At 45.4% G+C, this 16,680-nt stretch overlaps 1 protein-coding gene across 5 annotated transcripts in view; it reads left to right on the forward strand.

Annotated features, from left to right (window-relative positions):
• The first annotated feature begins 3,299 nt into the window (after nucleotides 1-3,299).
• The window catches only part of CHD8 (chromodomain helicase DNA binding protein 8), a 69,673-nt gene continuing 56,292 nt past the window's right edge, over nucleotides 3,300-16,680 (forward strand). For 4 of the 5 annotated variants that reach the window (XM_062205476.1, XM_062205480.1, XM_062205481.1 and 1 more), the window contains exon 1: nucleotides 3,324-3,420. The gene's annotated coding sequence lies outside the window, so the exon portion shown is untranslated. Of the gene's footprint in view, nucleotides 3,421-16,680 lie in introns of all 5 variants that reach the window. The other variant, XM_062205478.1, reaches the window with a different exon arrangement.

Here is a 16,680-nt window from a genome sequence, read left to right on the forward strand (position 1 = left end):
GTATACAAACTGCTGATAGTCCTTTATTGCATTCTTGACACAAGTAGATACTGTCCTCCTAGGGGATTATATAAAGAATATGGAGAAAGCCTTTTTAAAATAGTAGGATGTTTGGGGGCCGGTGCTGTGGCGTAGTGGGTAAAGCCACCGCCGGCAATGCCGGCATACCATATTGGCGCCAGTTTGAGTCCCAGCTGCTCCACTTCCAATCCAGCTCTCTGCTATGGCCTGGGAGAGCAGTGGAAGATGGCCCAAGTGCTTGGGCTCCTGCACACACATGGGAAGACCGGGAGGAAGCTCCTGGCTCCTGGCTTCGGTTCGGTGCAGCTCCGGCCATTGCAGCCAATTGGGGAGTGAACTAGCAAATAGAAGATCTCTCTCTCTCTCTGCCTCTGCTTCTCTGTGTAACTCCGACTTTCAAATAAATAAATAAATAAATAAATCTTTAAAAAAAAGAGGATGTTTGTTTTATTTATTTGAAAGGCAGAGTGACAGAGAGAGAGAGAGAGAGATCTTCTTTTTGCTAGTTCACTCCCCTGGGGCTGTGCTGGGCCAAAGCCAGGAGCCTGGAATGCCATCTGGATCTGCCTCAGGGGTGGCAAGGGCACAAGCACCTGGGCCATCTGCTACCTTCCCAGGCACATTAGTAGGGAGCTGGATTGGAAATGGAGCAGCCAGGACTTCCACTAGTGCTTCAGTGTGGGATGCCAGTGTTGCAAGAAGTATCTGGATAAATTCCCATGGCCTTTATTCTGAGTGAAGTGGTCATGAATGATTATAGAAAGTGGATTTTCTACCCTCTTGCACAGAATAATAGTTACCAGATAACCTGAGTGTTGATGGAAGTTTGAAAGCCAGGACCATTCGAAATCATGTATCTATAGCAAAAGATCAGTGTGCTAGGTCAGACACACCCTTTCCCCTTTCTATAATGCCCACAGTTCCTTTGAGGGCAGGTCTTCTATGCCAGGTAATACCCAGAGGATAATAGGCTCTCATCCTAGAAACTATTGGTGATCATATCTGTATGATAGTCAAAATGCTCATGGAAAAATGAAATTAGGCTGGTGCTGTGGAGTAGGTTAAGTAACTGCCTGCCACACCAGCATCCCGTATGGGTACCGGTTTGACTCGGCTGCTCCACTTCCCATGCAGCTCCCTGTTGATGGCCTGGGAAAGCAGTAGAAGATAGCCCCAGTGCTTGGGTGCCTGCACCTGTGTGGGAGATCCAGCAGAAGCTCCTGGATCTGGATAGGATCAGTTCCAGCCGTTGAGGCCTTTTAGGAGCTGAACAGCGGATAGAAGGCCTCTCTCTGTCTTCCCCTCTTTCTGTCTGCAACTCTGCCTCTCAAATAAATCTTAAAAAAAGAAAATGGGGGGCCAGCACTGTGGCTCAGCAGGTTAATGCCCTGGCCTGAGGCGCTGGCATCCCATATGGGCGCCGGTTCTAGTCTCAGCTGCTCCTCTTCTGATCCAGCTTTCTGCTGTGGCCTGGGATAGTAGTGGAAGATGGCTAGGAAGAAGCTCCTGGTTCCTGGCTTTGGATCAGCGCAGCTCTGTCCATTGCGGCCATCTGGGGAGTGAACCATCGGATGGAAGACCACTCTCTGCCTCTCCTCTCTCTGTGTAACTCTGACTTTCGAATAATAAATAAATCTTTAAAAAATGCATTTTCTATGAACTTTTTAAAGATCCATCATATATGTATTTACAAACATTGTTTTGGTAAATCTTAGTAGCTCAAATTTGATAGGCAGCAGTGGCCAGCAGAGAATTTTGCCAACAGATTTTGATAAAAATATAGAGAAATGTTTGGCCATGGCCTACCACCTTTCTGATAAAACAGACTGCTATGACTCCTAATGTTTCTGAGCTCCTATATGTTAAGTCCATGTGATTACATTACACCTTCAGAAACTTCTTAGGAGCCCCTTCACTCAAGAATTTAAAAAACAAAGAACCCAGTTTGTTTCAAGTTATAATAAAAAGAGATTTAGACTAGGAAAAATAGGAAAACCTTTCTCATTCAGTGCAATAGAATTTCACCCACCAATGGAATTATTTCCCTTACAATTTTAAAGTAGTTATTAGAAAAGTGCTATCTCCAGCAGTCTTTTTTTTTAAAGATTTATTTATTTGAGTTACACAGAGAGAGAGAGGCAGAGAGAGAGGTCCTCCATCCACTGATTCACTCCCCCACACAAATGGTTGCAATGGGCAGAGCTGCACCAATCTGAAGCCAGGAGCCAGGAGCTTCTTCCAGGTCTCCCACGCTGGTGCAGGGGCCCAAGGACTTGGGCCTACCTCAGAGTAAGCCACAACAGAGCTGGATCATAAGTGGAGCGGCTGGGCTTCGAACCATCGCTCATATGGGATGCCACCGCTTCAGGCCAGGGCGTTAACCCGCTCTGCTGCGCCACGGTTTCTAAAGTTGTCACCTAACGGTCCTTCTTCTTAGATACCAGTATAATTTTTCCCGTAAGTCCTTTATCATTTGCCTTATTTGTATTCACGAGTAGTTTGGCTCTATTGATGAGTTTTAAACCTTTTAAATAATAAAATCTTCCCTGAATCAGGACTCTGTATTGCCAAAGTCAGAACACTAGAAAATTTGCAAGTAAAGCAAACACCTGGAATAGATACATAACCTATGTCGGTCATATGTTGATAATCCCAGAGGTATGAGGTGTCTAAAAAATTACCCTAGAGACTGGTTCACACCCGTCCCATTCCAAGAATTAATTTTTGCCTCGTTGATAAAACCGCTTCTCTCCTACAGATAGGTGGGAGGCGAGCGCTGGCTGCCTCTAACCACGTTTCGCATCGTTCCAGAGTGCCTCCTCACGACTGCGGGACATCCTGACCGCAGGAGCGTGCGGGCTCCGGAGCTCAGGCGCGGGACGGAACGCCGAACAGGCCTTCCCGTTCTTGCAAGGCACTCCTGCATCCTCCCCGCCCCAAGGCAGCAGCCGATCCAAGATGGCTTCCCCGAGACAGGCAACTGAGTGTTGTTTTAGGTTAGAGCGCCCCCAACGGCGGGGGCCAAAAGAGAAAAAAAAAAAAAAAGGACGCCCAGAGGCCTGGCAGCCGGTGAACTGAGCCGTCAGCGCCGATCTGCCGCCAGATTTTATTTCCAATCAGGCATATCCCTGGCTGCCTACGTACCCTTCTCAGCCTTCTAGGCCCTCCCACTCTCAAGAGACTTCCTGGATGGTGCTCACCCTAGCCCGCTGGAAGAGGCTGGGTCCCGGCCCTGCCATTGGTGGATGGGAGCGCAGGTGGGCGGAGCCTCGGGAGAATGGACTACTAGCAAGCTAGATTGAGGCGAGGGCTGGCCATGCTCCGCCGGAAGGCGCCTTGTTCTCCGAGAGGGTGAGTTGAAACGCTGAGTGTGGATAGGAGGAACCCGGACTAGTTCAGGTAGGCTTCCCGCTCACACCCACTTCTCAGTGCTGCTCCCGGAGTTTTTGCAGAAGCGAAGGTCCTTAGGATGACTTCGCTGGCTCCCGCCCCCCCACACCCCTCCCCGTCCCCCAGTTGTGAGGGATCAGGTGCTGGGTGATGCTCTGGACTGAACCATTCTCCTTTGTGAGAGGCTGGGGGTGAGGGCGGCTGCCGGGCCGCGGGCTCCGAGCAGGGCCACGCCGCGGGACCACTGCTTGGGCCGCTGTGGAGTTTTTAGGGCTTGTCATTGCATTGCTGGGCGTGGTGCAGATCGGAGGCAGCGCCTTGTTCTCCTTCCCCCGTTCGAGGAAGGGAAAACTCCCCGGCTCCGTTTGGTTACTCCATACTCTGAACTCAGAAGTGGGAGGTTAGGGTTCTCCTTCCTTTCCTGCTTTATTTTTTTTCTTCTTTTTTTTTCTTCTCTTGTATTTTAATAATGAAGGTGGGTAGGAAAGCCTGAGGTGAGCGCGTGTGGATGGTTATTGTTCTTGCGTAGGAGTGATTTCTCCGGGTCTTGGGGGTGGGGTGGGGTGGTGAAGAGCAAGCTGTCGGAGAGTGTTTGGAGACGGTGGGGACACAGCCGCTGAAGCCTCGGGTCTCCCTTGACAGGTCTGCAGCGCTCACTGCTTTTCTGTTGCATTATGTAAACTTCACGGGCAGAAGCCCCCTCCCCCCGGTGCAGTTTCTTTATTTACCTGTCTCCAGTGCCTGCCACTGCAGCAGCTGTGCAAATGCAGCAGCTCTAGCCTCTTAGGGGCGGCCCTGAAGTCACTGAGGTCTTTGCACAAGAGGTATATGGTGGGCCAGTCTCTTCGGTGACTGAGCGAAGTGAGGCAGAAGTCAAAGATTTAGGACTCCATGCTGTTTCCTTTTAAAGAATTGAGAGTGGAGCGCCCTGCACCTAAGCCAGGGGAGCTGCATGAGCAGCGTCTGCTGCACCCTCACATCGCATCAGCATGCACAGATCATTCCCATGTCCTCAGTCTGTCCGAGTGTCTCGGGGCTATCCTTGGCAGTAGCCTAAAGTCCCTTCTGGTATGGGGGCACATCAGATCCTAGAAAGTGAATTTGTGATTTGGATAATGTCTTCTGTTGAGGGGTTTTCTGCGAATGGTCAACCAGTAGGTTTCAGAACAAATTCTGATCAACCTTGTACGGTCAGAAGTGGAGAACTTCTTATTTCAAATATTTTGGAATTGTCCCAGCCCTCAAAAGAAGTTGGGAGAAAAGCAACATTTGCCATTTAAGAAAACCTTTTGTGGCCAGCGTGCAGTGCCAGTGGGCCTGCCAGACAAGGTGAAGGACATTGCCAAAGAGAGGGTAGATGTGTGTGGAGAGACAGCGTTGGAGGGAGGTTTAAAACTTACAGCAAAGGACTAATGCTTTGGGGTAGGGATTTGAGGGAGCGATGTGTGGGGTGGGCACTCGACACAGTTCACACCTTTAATCACATTTGGTCCGTCCTGGCTTTCTGATCTTTTGATTTTGTCAGTTCTCAGATTGACAAAGTCCATTTAGATTTGGATAGAAAATACGTTTGTTTAACTGGTTGGGAATCACTAGGAAATGTAGATCTGGTATGTTCTAGGACAGCCTTCTCTGTAGCACCACTGGATGATGAGATAGAGGAATTCTGGCATTGTGATACTACTGCAGAATTTTATTCTAACAGGAAAAAAAAATTGACTTTATAAGAAGGATTGAGTTTTTGATAGGTAATGGAGGATGATAAGAAAGATCATTCTTTCAAAGAAACCATTGTACACATTTTTGAAAAGAATAAGAATTTTCTAAACACTTAAGATTCATCTGTGGGTGCCCAAACCACTTGCTTTGGAAGGATGAAGTTGGATATTCTCATCTGTATAAGGCCTGTAACACTGAGTTGAATGCTAATGCTTTAGCAATACTGTTTGTCGTTAGCCCTGGAAGAGTTAAGCTGTCTTCTGAGTTTTCATTGAACCTAACATTTAGGAGAAAAACTGAAGGCAAATATTTCTCTGGAGTCTGCACCCTCTGGTTGGTCTACTTCTGGACTTGGATTTGAGCAAGTCCTATCTTCAGGTCATTGAATGACCTGACCTTCTACTACTGTGACCACACTGGTATTTACCGTTTTACCTTTAGTGTTAGATTCACTGATAGACTGTCCTGTCACTGAACATTCACTGATATTGTGCTTTTGTTGCCTGTTTAGCTCAGACCTTTATTTACTTACTTATTTCAAAGGCAGAGAGACATTTTTTCCACTGGTTCACTCCCTAGATCTCCACAGCAGCCGGGGCTGAAACCAGGAAGCCAGGAGCCTGGAACTCAATCTAGGACTCCTAGATGGGTGGCAGGATCCCAACTATTTGAGCCTTCGCCTGCTGCCTCCTAGTGTGCACGTTAGCTGGAAGCTGGAATCAGAAGTGGAGCCCAGTGGGTGTCCTATGTGGCATCTTAACCACTGTATCAAATGCCTGCCTCTAGGTGAGACCTTTTAAAGAATGTAAAGAGATCCTGATTTTCAAGATATGATTCCCTTGGTATCTAGAACCAAACTGACAGGCGTATTCCTGTGTAACAGAAGTGTTATATGAACAGTTTTCTTTTGCCTGAAAGTTTGTTTGACCATTTGCTACAGTCTAAATTTTGTCCTGCATTACAAATTTTTCCCCTTAACCTCTCAGTTTTATTTTGCATGTATGTATAAAGTCATAATTAGTTCTCTTGTGTGTGTATGTTTTCTATTTCACATATCTTTTAAAATTTTCATTATACAAGTATTTGTATTATAAAATGAGTCCACCTATTTATAGTTACTGAATGTTTTAAATGTCCATCTTCAAGGTTTCTCATCAGGCTGTTCTGTAGGTAACATTTAATTGGCCCTTTTATTACTCATTACTTTCTGTCCTTCACTGGGCGGTCGCTTGTTTAATGTTGCAGGAAGCAAAATGGTCAGCTGAAAAAATATACCTTGCCTTCAGATTGCAACAGAAGACTTTCTCAAATAAAGCACTTAACTTCTGCCCATTAATTATATGTTATAGGCTAACCAGAAATCCAGAAGGCAGAGATCAAAATGAGCCTGATACAGAAAATTGCTTTGCATTTGTCTTCATTGGGACTGGCTGTCTGTCCTGCAGTGGAACAGATAGGGAACCCAGATGGAGTCTAGTGTCTTCACATTCAGATTATCCTGCATATTCTCAGCAGTTTGAAGATTTCCCAGATCAACTATTTACAGTTAATAAGAAAGGATTGACTTTGTCATTGAACGAATGAAACAGCTTGGATTTTATTTCCTCTCATTACCTCTAGAGACATGGTATTTGGCTTTTTTTTTTTTTTTAAGTAATTTATTTGAAAAGGCAGAGTAACAAAGAGAGAAAGAGAGAGAGAGAGAGAGAGAGAGACCTTCCATCTACTGGTTCACTCCCAAATGGCAGATAGCTGCAACAGGACTGGGTCAAGCCAAAGCCAAGGGCCAGGAACTCCATCCAGATCTCCCACATGGGTGGCAGAGTCCCAAGTTCTTGGGCCATCTTCTGCCACCTTCCCAGGCTCACTGTCAGGAAGCTAGACTGAAAGCAGAGCAGCTGGGACTTGAATCAGCGCTCCGTTATCTGGAATGATTGTCTTGAGTGGCGGCTAGACCTGCTGCACCAGAGGACCAGGCCCACAGCTTCATTTTATTTTGATATTCTCAGAGTATTTGATTTTTAAAAAGATAATTAAATGACATGCCACTGAAATAACCAGATAATAATTTCTAGGACTATGCCTCCTTTCTCCCTGTACATCAGCATCTTAAATGTAGTAGTACTAATTTTTTTTGTAATCTCTCACTTTTCTAGTAACTAGTAATCCCATAGCAACACATTTTTGTTTTGAGAGTCTTTAATTTTTTTAAAAATATTTATCTATTTATTTGAAAATCAGAGTTACACAGAGAGAGAAAGAGAGGCACAGAGAGAGAAGGCGTGAGGTCTTCCATCCTTTGGTTCACTTCCCAATTGGTTGTAACGGCTGGAGCTGTGCTGATCCAAAGCTAGGAGCCAGCAGCTTCTTCCAGGTCTCCCATGCGGGTGCAGGGACCCAAGGACTTGGGCCATCTTCTACTGCTTTCCCAGGCCATAGCAGAGCTGGATTTGAAGTGGAGCAGCCAGGACTTGAACCAGCATCCATATGGGATGCTGGCACTGCAGGCGGAGGCTTTACCTGCTATGGCACAGCACTGGCCCTGAGGCTGTAATTCTTCTAACACTATGTTAGTAACTTTCTGAGAAAGGATATAAAGTAACCAAGTTCTTTAAAAAAAAAAACAAAAAACAAAAAACTTTCTTTTAAGATTTATTTTTATTTATTTATTTATTTGAAAGAGTTACATAGAAGGAAAGCAGAGAGAGAGAGAGAGAGAGAGAGAGAGAGAGAGAGAGATGGATGTTCTGTCCACTGGTTCACTCCCCAAATGGTCACAGTGGCTGGAGCTGTGCCAATCAGGAGCCAGGAGCTTTTTCCAGGTCTCCTATGTGAGTGCAGGGGTCCAAGCACTTGGGCCATCTTCCACTGCTTTCCCAGGCACATTAGCAGGAAACCGGATTGGAAGTAGAGCAACTGGAGCTCGAACTGGCACCCACATAGGATGCTAGCACCACAGGCAGATGCTTTACTGGCCCTGCCGTGGTGCCGGCCCCAGTAACTAACTTGTTAATTTCTTTTGAGAAGAAGGATATTCAAGAGCTGTGAAGCCTTCAGGTTTCTCAAATTGTTACTTGTTGTCATTATAGAAACTTTTGCAATTTCCTTCTTTCTTTTTTTCTTTCACTGTATATTTTGGAAATACACTACATCTTTAGGGATTACTGCTTTGAGATGTGGATAGTCAGAGGTATATTGGCCTGTTGGTGATAGGGGAATTTCCTTTTTGGTTGGTTCTATAAGAAATCAGGGACTTAAGGCCGGCGCCGTGGCTTAACAGGCTAATCCTCCACCTTGCGGTGCCGGCACACCGGGTTCTAGTCCCGGTCGGGGCACCGATCCTGTCCCAGTTGCCCTTCTTCCAGGCCAGCTCTCTGCTGTGGCCAGGGAGTGTAGAGGAGGATGGGCCAAGTGCTTGGGCCCTGCACCCCATGGGAGACCAGGAGAAGCACCTGGCTCCTGCCATCGGAACAGCGCGGTGCGCCGGCCGCAGCGCGCCTACCGCGGCAGCCATTGGAGGGTGAACCAACGGCAAAAAGGAAGACCTTTCTCTCTGTCTCTCTCTCTCACTATCCACTCTGCCTGTCAAAAAATAAAAAAATAAAAAAAATAAAAAAAAGAAATCAGGGACTTAAGATTTATTTATTTATTCATGTGAAAGGCAGAGTGACAGAGAGAAAGCGAGAGAGAGAGAAAGAAGAAAGTCTTCTGTCCACTGTTTTACTCTCCAAATGGCCACAACATCTAGGTCTGGGCCAGGCCAAAGCTAGAAGCCAGGAACAACGTCTGGTTTTCCCATGTGGGTGGCAGGAGCCAAAGCACTTGGGCCATCACCTGTCGCCTTCCTAGGCTTATTAGCAGGAAATTATCTGAAGCAGAGCAGCTGGAATTTGAACCAACACTCTACTAGGGGACATTGGTGTCAAAAGCAGCGGCTTAACCTGCTGCCCCTTTTCTCGATTTTTGAAGGGGACACCACATTGCATGAGAACTGAACTTCTACTCTGTTTTATTTTTTATTTATTTATTTTTTTTACAGGCAGAGTGGATAGTGAGAGAGAGAGACAGAGAGAAAGGTCTTCCTTTTTGCCGTTGGTTTACCCTCCAATGGCCGCTGCGGCCGGCGCATCACGCTGATCCGAAGCCAGGAGCCAGGTGCTTCTCCTGGTCTCCCATGCGGGTGCAGGGCCCAAGGACTTGGGCCATCCTCCACTGCCTTCCCGGGCCATAGCAGAGAGCTGGCCTGGAAGAGGGGCAGCCGGGATAGAATCCGGCACCCCAACCGGGACTAGAACCCGGTGTGCCAGCGCCACAAGGCGGAGGATTAGCCTGTTAAGCCACGGCACCGGCCCTCTGTTTTATTCTTAATTGGTTCTGTTCAGTACTCATTTTTTTCCCTCCCTTTCTAGGTGTAAGAGACACATGAGTCAGCTCTTCCTTTATTTCCATATGAATTCTATAAACTGCCAAGTTTTTGCCTGTTCTACAGATACACCTCTGTTGGGCACCTTTTGAAATGAGATCTTAAATATATATGGTAATGGTCACATCCTTTTCACTGCTTTCCTGAAAGTCAAGGGAATCAAAAGCTAAGACAGCTGGATCTGGGCATGTGAACAACTATGGAACAGCCTAGTTAGCTGGAGAACTATAAGTTACCGCAAGCAGGGATTGTGGAGTAAATGGAGACTTATGAAATAGAAATAGACACTGGCGTGTTCCTGCCAACATGAAAATGATGAGTTGAATTACCTGGGATGTTGCCGTTGACACCATTGCTGGTTGACGTCTGCTGCATGGTTAGGAGGTTAAAGGGCTGTGCTGCGGCCTCAGCGTGGTAGTGCTGGAGTCCTTTCATCCTGCCCAGCAGTCCTGCTATTCTAATTGTGGAACTTTCATAGCTCTTTCAGTATCCTACCATTCTGCTTAGCACATCCGCTCTGCGAGGTCTTTGAGGAGTCATTTTGCTTTGAGAGAAGCTTTTAGTAGGACTGTTTTAAAATATTGGACAGGGAATAATAAATCCCTTATTATTTGCTTACTGTGTACCAAACGTTGTGCATTATCTTTTAATCTGTAGAATAACCCCGAAATGTATGTGATGTTAACTTCATTTTACAGGATAGGCAAAAAGATGTAGAGAGGTTAGATAACTCGACCAGGAGTAGGACTCTGCTCTGACTTACAGCCCTGTTTATTATCCAGCCTGCTCCCACTTAAAAATCCAGTGTTGACCCCTGTGAGAGAACTGAGAACTGTTTTTGATACTAGACAGGTAGCCAGTTAAACCAATACTTTTAGTAGTTGTAGAACCTTGAGAATATAGAATTTCTTTTTTGTCTTTGTATCTTTGTTAAAAGAAGAATAGTTTGTTTCTTTTATTTAACTTAGTTATTTTGAAGATAAGATTATGTGAAATACTTTCTCTGCAGAGGAAAATCACTTGGTCAGCCTTGCATATAACTTCATTTTTTAGCCAGTACAAGTCAATTTAGCCCACTGTATTTTCATCATTCCCATGTCACTGGAGTCAGTTTTTGTGCCTACAGGCACAAGTCTGATCGTAGCACAGCACTATGATGTTTCTCCCCCCCCCTACTTTTTTTTTTTTTCCAATGTCAGTGAAACAATCTCTCAGCCTCTAGTTGAAGTTAGTAAATATATTTTTCTGCTAGGCTGAACAAATGTGCGTGTGCTTAGCTTAGTTAAAATAGAGCAGACAGGGATGCATTTAGGGGAGCATAAAAAGGACCAGGAAGGACTGCGTTATATAAATTAAATTGTGTAAAATGGTAATCTAGGGTGGATACATTGGTCCAGGTAGGTAGTCCTCATCTGAAACTTGGAATATGATTTTCACCTTGGTGACTGTGAACCAGTGAAGAGGAACTTCCCCAGATCCAGTCTAACTTGACCTAAGGGCAATGATCCTTAAAGATTAGGCTCTTATTTTCTCTCTTTAGAATTAGCCAAAATTCCAGGGTTTTACTGGGGTGGGGGTGGGGGGGGACTTACAGTGAGGTAGACTTAGAAAATTAATTTGTGCCCTGTTTTGAGTCATAAAACTATAGTGGCATCCTTCGCTTCCTGCCACAGCTTTGACTTGGTCACCACTAAGGCGCTGTGGTCCTAAGCCCAGAGGGGATCACTAAAATGGCATTACTTTCAGTAGTGATTATTGCATTGCAGAAAACAGTCTCTTATGTTTATTGTATACAACGCCTTTTGCTATAGGTCAAAGCTGTATCTGCTACAGACCCTAAAAAGTGATCATGCTTATGATTTTATGATTCTTTTTCTGAATGCTTTTGGTAGGAAAACATGTCACTGCCCATTTGCTGTCACTGCAGTGTGAGTGAGGGAAGCCATCCCATTACCCATGCAGCTTTGCTCCCACACACCTTTTCCGGAAGTTCAATGCATTCCTTCAACGCCAGTACACTGAATGCCCGTTACTGATAAGCAAAAGCTATACTGAAAGGAGCAAGTCATACGCAGTCCTTGCCCTTGTGGAACTTGCTTTCCAGAGGGGAGGGGTGCTTACTCAAATCTCTGCAACAAAGGAGAAGTACTGGATGTTACAGGACAATTTATAATAGAAACATATAACCTAGGGCATAGTATAGGAGAGTGGTTAAGCATGGGACTTATAAAGCTACACTGCCTAAACTTGAACGTAGTGCCACTTTTTCTAGCTACAGGAAATTGAATAAGTTGCCTCTCTGCCTTGGTCTCCTCATCTGTGAAATGCAGTTATTTAGGCTTGTTAAGAAAATAAATATGTTAATAGACTTTCATTGCTTAGAAGAGTACCTGGCATGTAATGTGCATTCAGTAATTTTTTTTATTAGTCTTCGAGGTCAAGGAAAGCTTTTCATTGAAATATAGGTGTTAAAATGAGCTTTGAAAAGTAAGAATTAGGCCGGCGCCGCGGCTCACTAGGCTAATCCTCCGCCTTGCGGCGCCGGCACACCGGGTTCTAGTCCCGGTCGGGGCACCGATCCTGTCCCGGTTGCCCCTCTTCCAGGCCAGCTCTCTGCTGTGGCCAGGGAGTGCAGTGGAGGATGGCCCAAGTGCTTGGGCCCTGTTTGCTAAGAAAAGTAGTTGTTACTTTCAACTGACTTGAAAGTTGGAGGCCATTGGGCCCCGCACCCCATGGGAGACCAGGAGAAGCACCTGGCTCCTGCCATCAGATCAGCGCGGTGCGCGGGCCGCAGCGCGCCTACCGCGGCGGCCATTGGAGGGTGAACCAACGGCAAAGGAAGACCTTTCTCTCTGTCTCTCTCTCTCACTATCCACTCTGCCTGTCAAAAAGTTAAAAAAAAAAAAAAAAAGAAAAGTAAGAATTAAATTAGCAGAATGGGATAGAACCAGTTAGCAGATAATTGCAGGGGCTGGCATTATGGCACAGTGGTTTAAGGATCCCACATCGGAGCACTAGTTAAAGTCCCGGCTACTCAGCTTCTGATCCAGCTTCCTGCTAATGCACCTGGGAAAGCAAGGAAGATGGCCTAAATACCTAGGGCGCATGCCACCCACATGGGAGACTAGGATGGAGTTCCTAGTTCCTGGCTCCTGTCTTTGACCTGGACCAGCCCTGATTTGTGGCCAGTAGATGAAAGATTTCTTTCTCTGTGCCTCCCCTTCTCCCCTTGTCCCTCTGTTTTTCAAATAAATAAAATCTAAAAACAAAAAAAATCCCAGCTCTCTGCTTTAAGAAGGCAATTGCTGCAGCCTGAGAAGTGAAGATGGTAAATTGAACCAAATGGCAGTAGAAGCAGAAGTATATGGATTTGATGGATACTTGGGAGGTAAAGACATTATTTTAAAATATTGGATATTAATGTTAAGGAACAGGGTTTCTGGTCTCTGCAACAATAACTGAATAGGAAATATTGGAAGATGATGACCTCTTTGTATGTGCGCCTGTGGTGGGGGAGACTGGAGAGACTACTAAAAGAAGGTATTGAGTTAAGCAGGTGGATCCACGAGGAATCTTCAGAAAGTTCATGGAACAGTCATGCTATGAAAAAAACTGCATGGACTTCGCTCTTTTTTTTTTTTTTTCTTTTTTGCATTTAAATAAATTTGTCTTTTGATTCCCTTTTCCTACAAACTTTTTGAAGTGTCCTTGTACAGATCTGTAAGTCATAAGCAATGTCTTGCCCAGAGATATAAATGAGAGACATAATCATAATCATTTCACCATAATTTGTTGGAGAAAAGAATGAATTATAGTTGAAACTGTATATTTGATTTAGACATCCTTGAAAAGAAAGGATAGAATGAAAAAAGAGAGCCAAGGACTAAAGGGACTTTTCAACAATTAAAGGAGTTAGTAGAGGAGATAAGAAGCAAAGGAAAAGTGGCCAGAGAGAGAAAAGGAAAACCTGAAAAGTGTGGTGTCCTTGAAGCCATGAAGGGAAAATGTGTTTGAGGGGGAAGTGGTCTTTATGATGATGCTTCCTTAGATTCCTGGGGTTCTCCAGGTCTCCCATGCAAATGCAGGGGTCCAAGCACTGGGTCCATCCTTCATTGCTTTCCCAGGCCATCAGCAGGAAGCTAGATCTGAAGTGCAGTAGCTGGGACTTGAATGGGTGCCCAAATGGGATGCAGGTACTGCAGGTGGATGTTTAACCTACAACACCACAACGCTGGCCCCTCCTATGGTTCTTTAATTTTTTTAAAAATTTATTTTCATTTATTTAAAAGGCAGAGAGACAGAGACCTTTTATCTGCTGGTTCATTCCCCAAATATCTGTGACAGCCAGTGCTGAGCCAGGATCAAGCCAGGAGCCAGGAATTCCACCCAGGTGTGTGTGTGTGTGTACATACACACACAGAGCTGCAGTATATACTCACACTTATAAGTATTAGCTCACTGAAGGAAGGCAAAAATAGATTTTTTTCCCCAATTGACTATCTGGGGAATATTTTTACCAATTAATTCGGCAATATTTGTTGAATGCTCAACCTAGTAGTTATGTTTCAAGTACTGTGCTAGGTGTTTCATTAATCTTCATAAATGGCCCTGTAACTTGATACTGTTGTGATCAGTGCTGTGGTGCAGTTGGTTAAGCTGTGGCCTGCAGTACTGGCATCCCATATGGGCACTGGTTGGAGTCCTAGCTGCTCCATTTCTGATCCAGCTCCCTGCTAATGTGTATGGGAAATCAGCAGATGATGGCCCAAGTGCTTGGGCCCCTACCGCCCACGTGGGAGACCTGGAAGAAGCTCCTGGTTCTTGCCTTCAGCCTGGCCCAGTTGCAGCCATTTGGGGAGTGAGTCAGATGATAGAAGACCTCTCTCTGCCTCTGTCTTTTCTTCTTTCTCTCTGTAACTCTGACTTTCACATATAAATAATTTTTTTTTTTTTTTTTTTAGATTTATTTATCTATGTGAAAGAGTTACACACAGAGAGAGGAGAGGCAGAGAGAGAGGTCTTCCACCCACTGGTTCACTCCCCAATTGGCTGCAACAGCTGGAGCTGCACCGATCCAAAGCCAGGAGCCAGGAGCTTCTTCTGGGTCTCCCACGCGGGTGGAGGGGCCCAAGGACTTGGGCCATCTTCTACTGCTTTCGCAGTCTATCCAGAGAGCTGGATGGGAAGTGGAGCAGCCGGGTCTCGAACCAGCGCCCATATAGGATGCCTGCACTTCAGGCCAGGGTGTTAACCTGCTGTACTACAACGCTGGCCCCAAATAAATAAATCTTTAAAAACAACAACTTGATACTGTTACCTCCTTTATGCAAAGGAATGAACTAGACTCAAAAGTTAATTTAGCCCAGGTTCTTTTGACTTAAAAGCTCATTATATCTCCATGTGTAAATGTAGGTAAAGTATAAATTAGAAGATAATTATCCTAAGAGAGGACCAAAGTGCTGGGAAAGCTCATCTAGACAGATAGGCATCCAAAAGGCTTTCAGTTTTTAAATCCAGTAGGCATTTTATTTATTTATTTATTTATTTATTTATTTATTTTTGACAGGCAGAGTGGATAGTGAGAGAGAGAGAGACAGGGAGAAAGGTCTTCCTTTTTGCCGCTGGTTCACCCTCCAATGGCCGCTGCGGCCGGCGCATCTTGCTGATCCGAAGCCAGGAGCCAGGTGCTTCTGGTCTCCCATGCGGGTGCAGGGCCCAAGGACTTGGGCCATCCTCCACTGCCTTCCTGGGCCACAGCAGAGAGCTGGCCTGGAAGAGGGGCAACCGGGATAGAATCCGGCGCCCCAACCAGGTCTAGAACGCGGTGTGCCGGCGCTACAAGGCGGAGGATTAGCCTGTTAAGCCGTGGTGCTGGCCGGCATTTTATTATTTTTTAAAAGATTTATTTATTTATTTATTTGAAAGCCAGAGTTACTGAGAAGGAGGGAAAGATAGACAGAGACAGCTCTTTCATCCATTGGTTACTCCAGTGGCTGCAACAGCTGGGACTGGCCAAGCCAAAGCCAGGAGCTAGGAGCTTCTTCTGGGTCTCCCATGTGGGTGGCAGGTGCCCAAGCACTTGGACCATCTTCTGCTGCTTTTCCCAAACAATTAGCAGGAAGCTGGATTGCAAATGGAGCAGCTGGACATGAACAGGCACCCATATGGGATGCTAGCACTGCTGACCTGCTTTGCCACAGTGCCGGCCCTGTGATGTTGTACCCTTACTTGTCTAGCTTTTCCTTCCCTACCTGCTTAAGTAGGCATATCTTATTCTCATTCTAAAATTCTAGTGTTCTCCTGGGTTCCTCCTTAAGATTTCTCATTCTGGGGCCAATGCTGTGGCATAGCAAGTTAGGCATCCCATATGGGCTTCAATTCAAGTCCTGGCTACTCTACTTCTGATTCAGTGCCCTGCTGATGCGCCTGGGAAAGCAGTGAAAGATGGCCCAAGTGCTTGGGCCCCTGCACCCATGTGGGAGGCCCACAAGCTCCTAGATCCTGACTTTACCCTGGCTCAGCCCTGGCCATTGTCATTTGGGGAGTGAACCAGCAGATGGAAGAGCTCGCTCGCTCGCTCTCTCTCTCTCTCTCTAACTCTACCTTTAAAAATAAATAAATTAAAAAAAAAAAAAAGATTTTCTCATTCTACCATAATCTCAAATAATGAGGTCTCCTCTTAAGTGTTTTATTTAGCCTGCATAGTGTTTCAAGTTTTTTGTTTGTTTAATAATTAGTTTTCTGCATTAAGAGCTGTAGATTTTATGTAAAACTCTTCTTGATTTTCAAAAATCTGAAGTTGTATCTGACCTTGAATGAGTTTCCATGTGGCAGTACTTAATTACAGATAAATAGCAGCTACTTTCTTTAGAATGGAAATGGATTATCCAGTTCTTCAGACACTGACATTCTCAATTATTGTCTCCCCAATAGTAGTTGTGCAGTTTTGCCTTTTCTTGGTCTGCTCTTCATATTCCGTGGGTAAGCTCCACTTATGCAACTACCACTTAGACACGGGTAACTCTAAATCTATCACCAAATCAGACTTGTACTTATACAGCCAACCCCCTGTTGAATGTCACTATTTAATATGCTGCTGCCAACTCAAACTCAATATTGGCTGAATC

Source organism: Lepus europaeus, chromosome 11 (genome assembly GCF_033115175.1).
Source record: "Lepus europaeus isolate LE1 chromosome 11, mLepTim1.pri, whole genome shotgun sequence".
Lineage (NCBI taxonomy): Eukaryota > Metazoa > Chordata > Mammalia > Lagomorpha > Leporidae > Lepus > Lepus europaeus.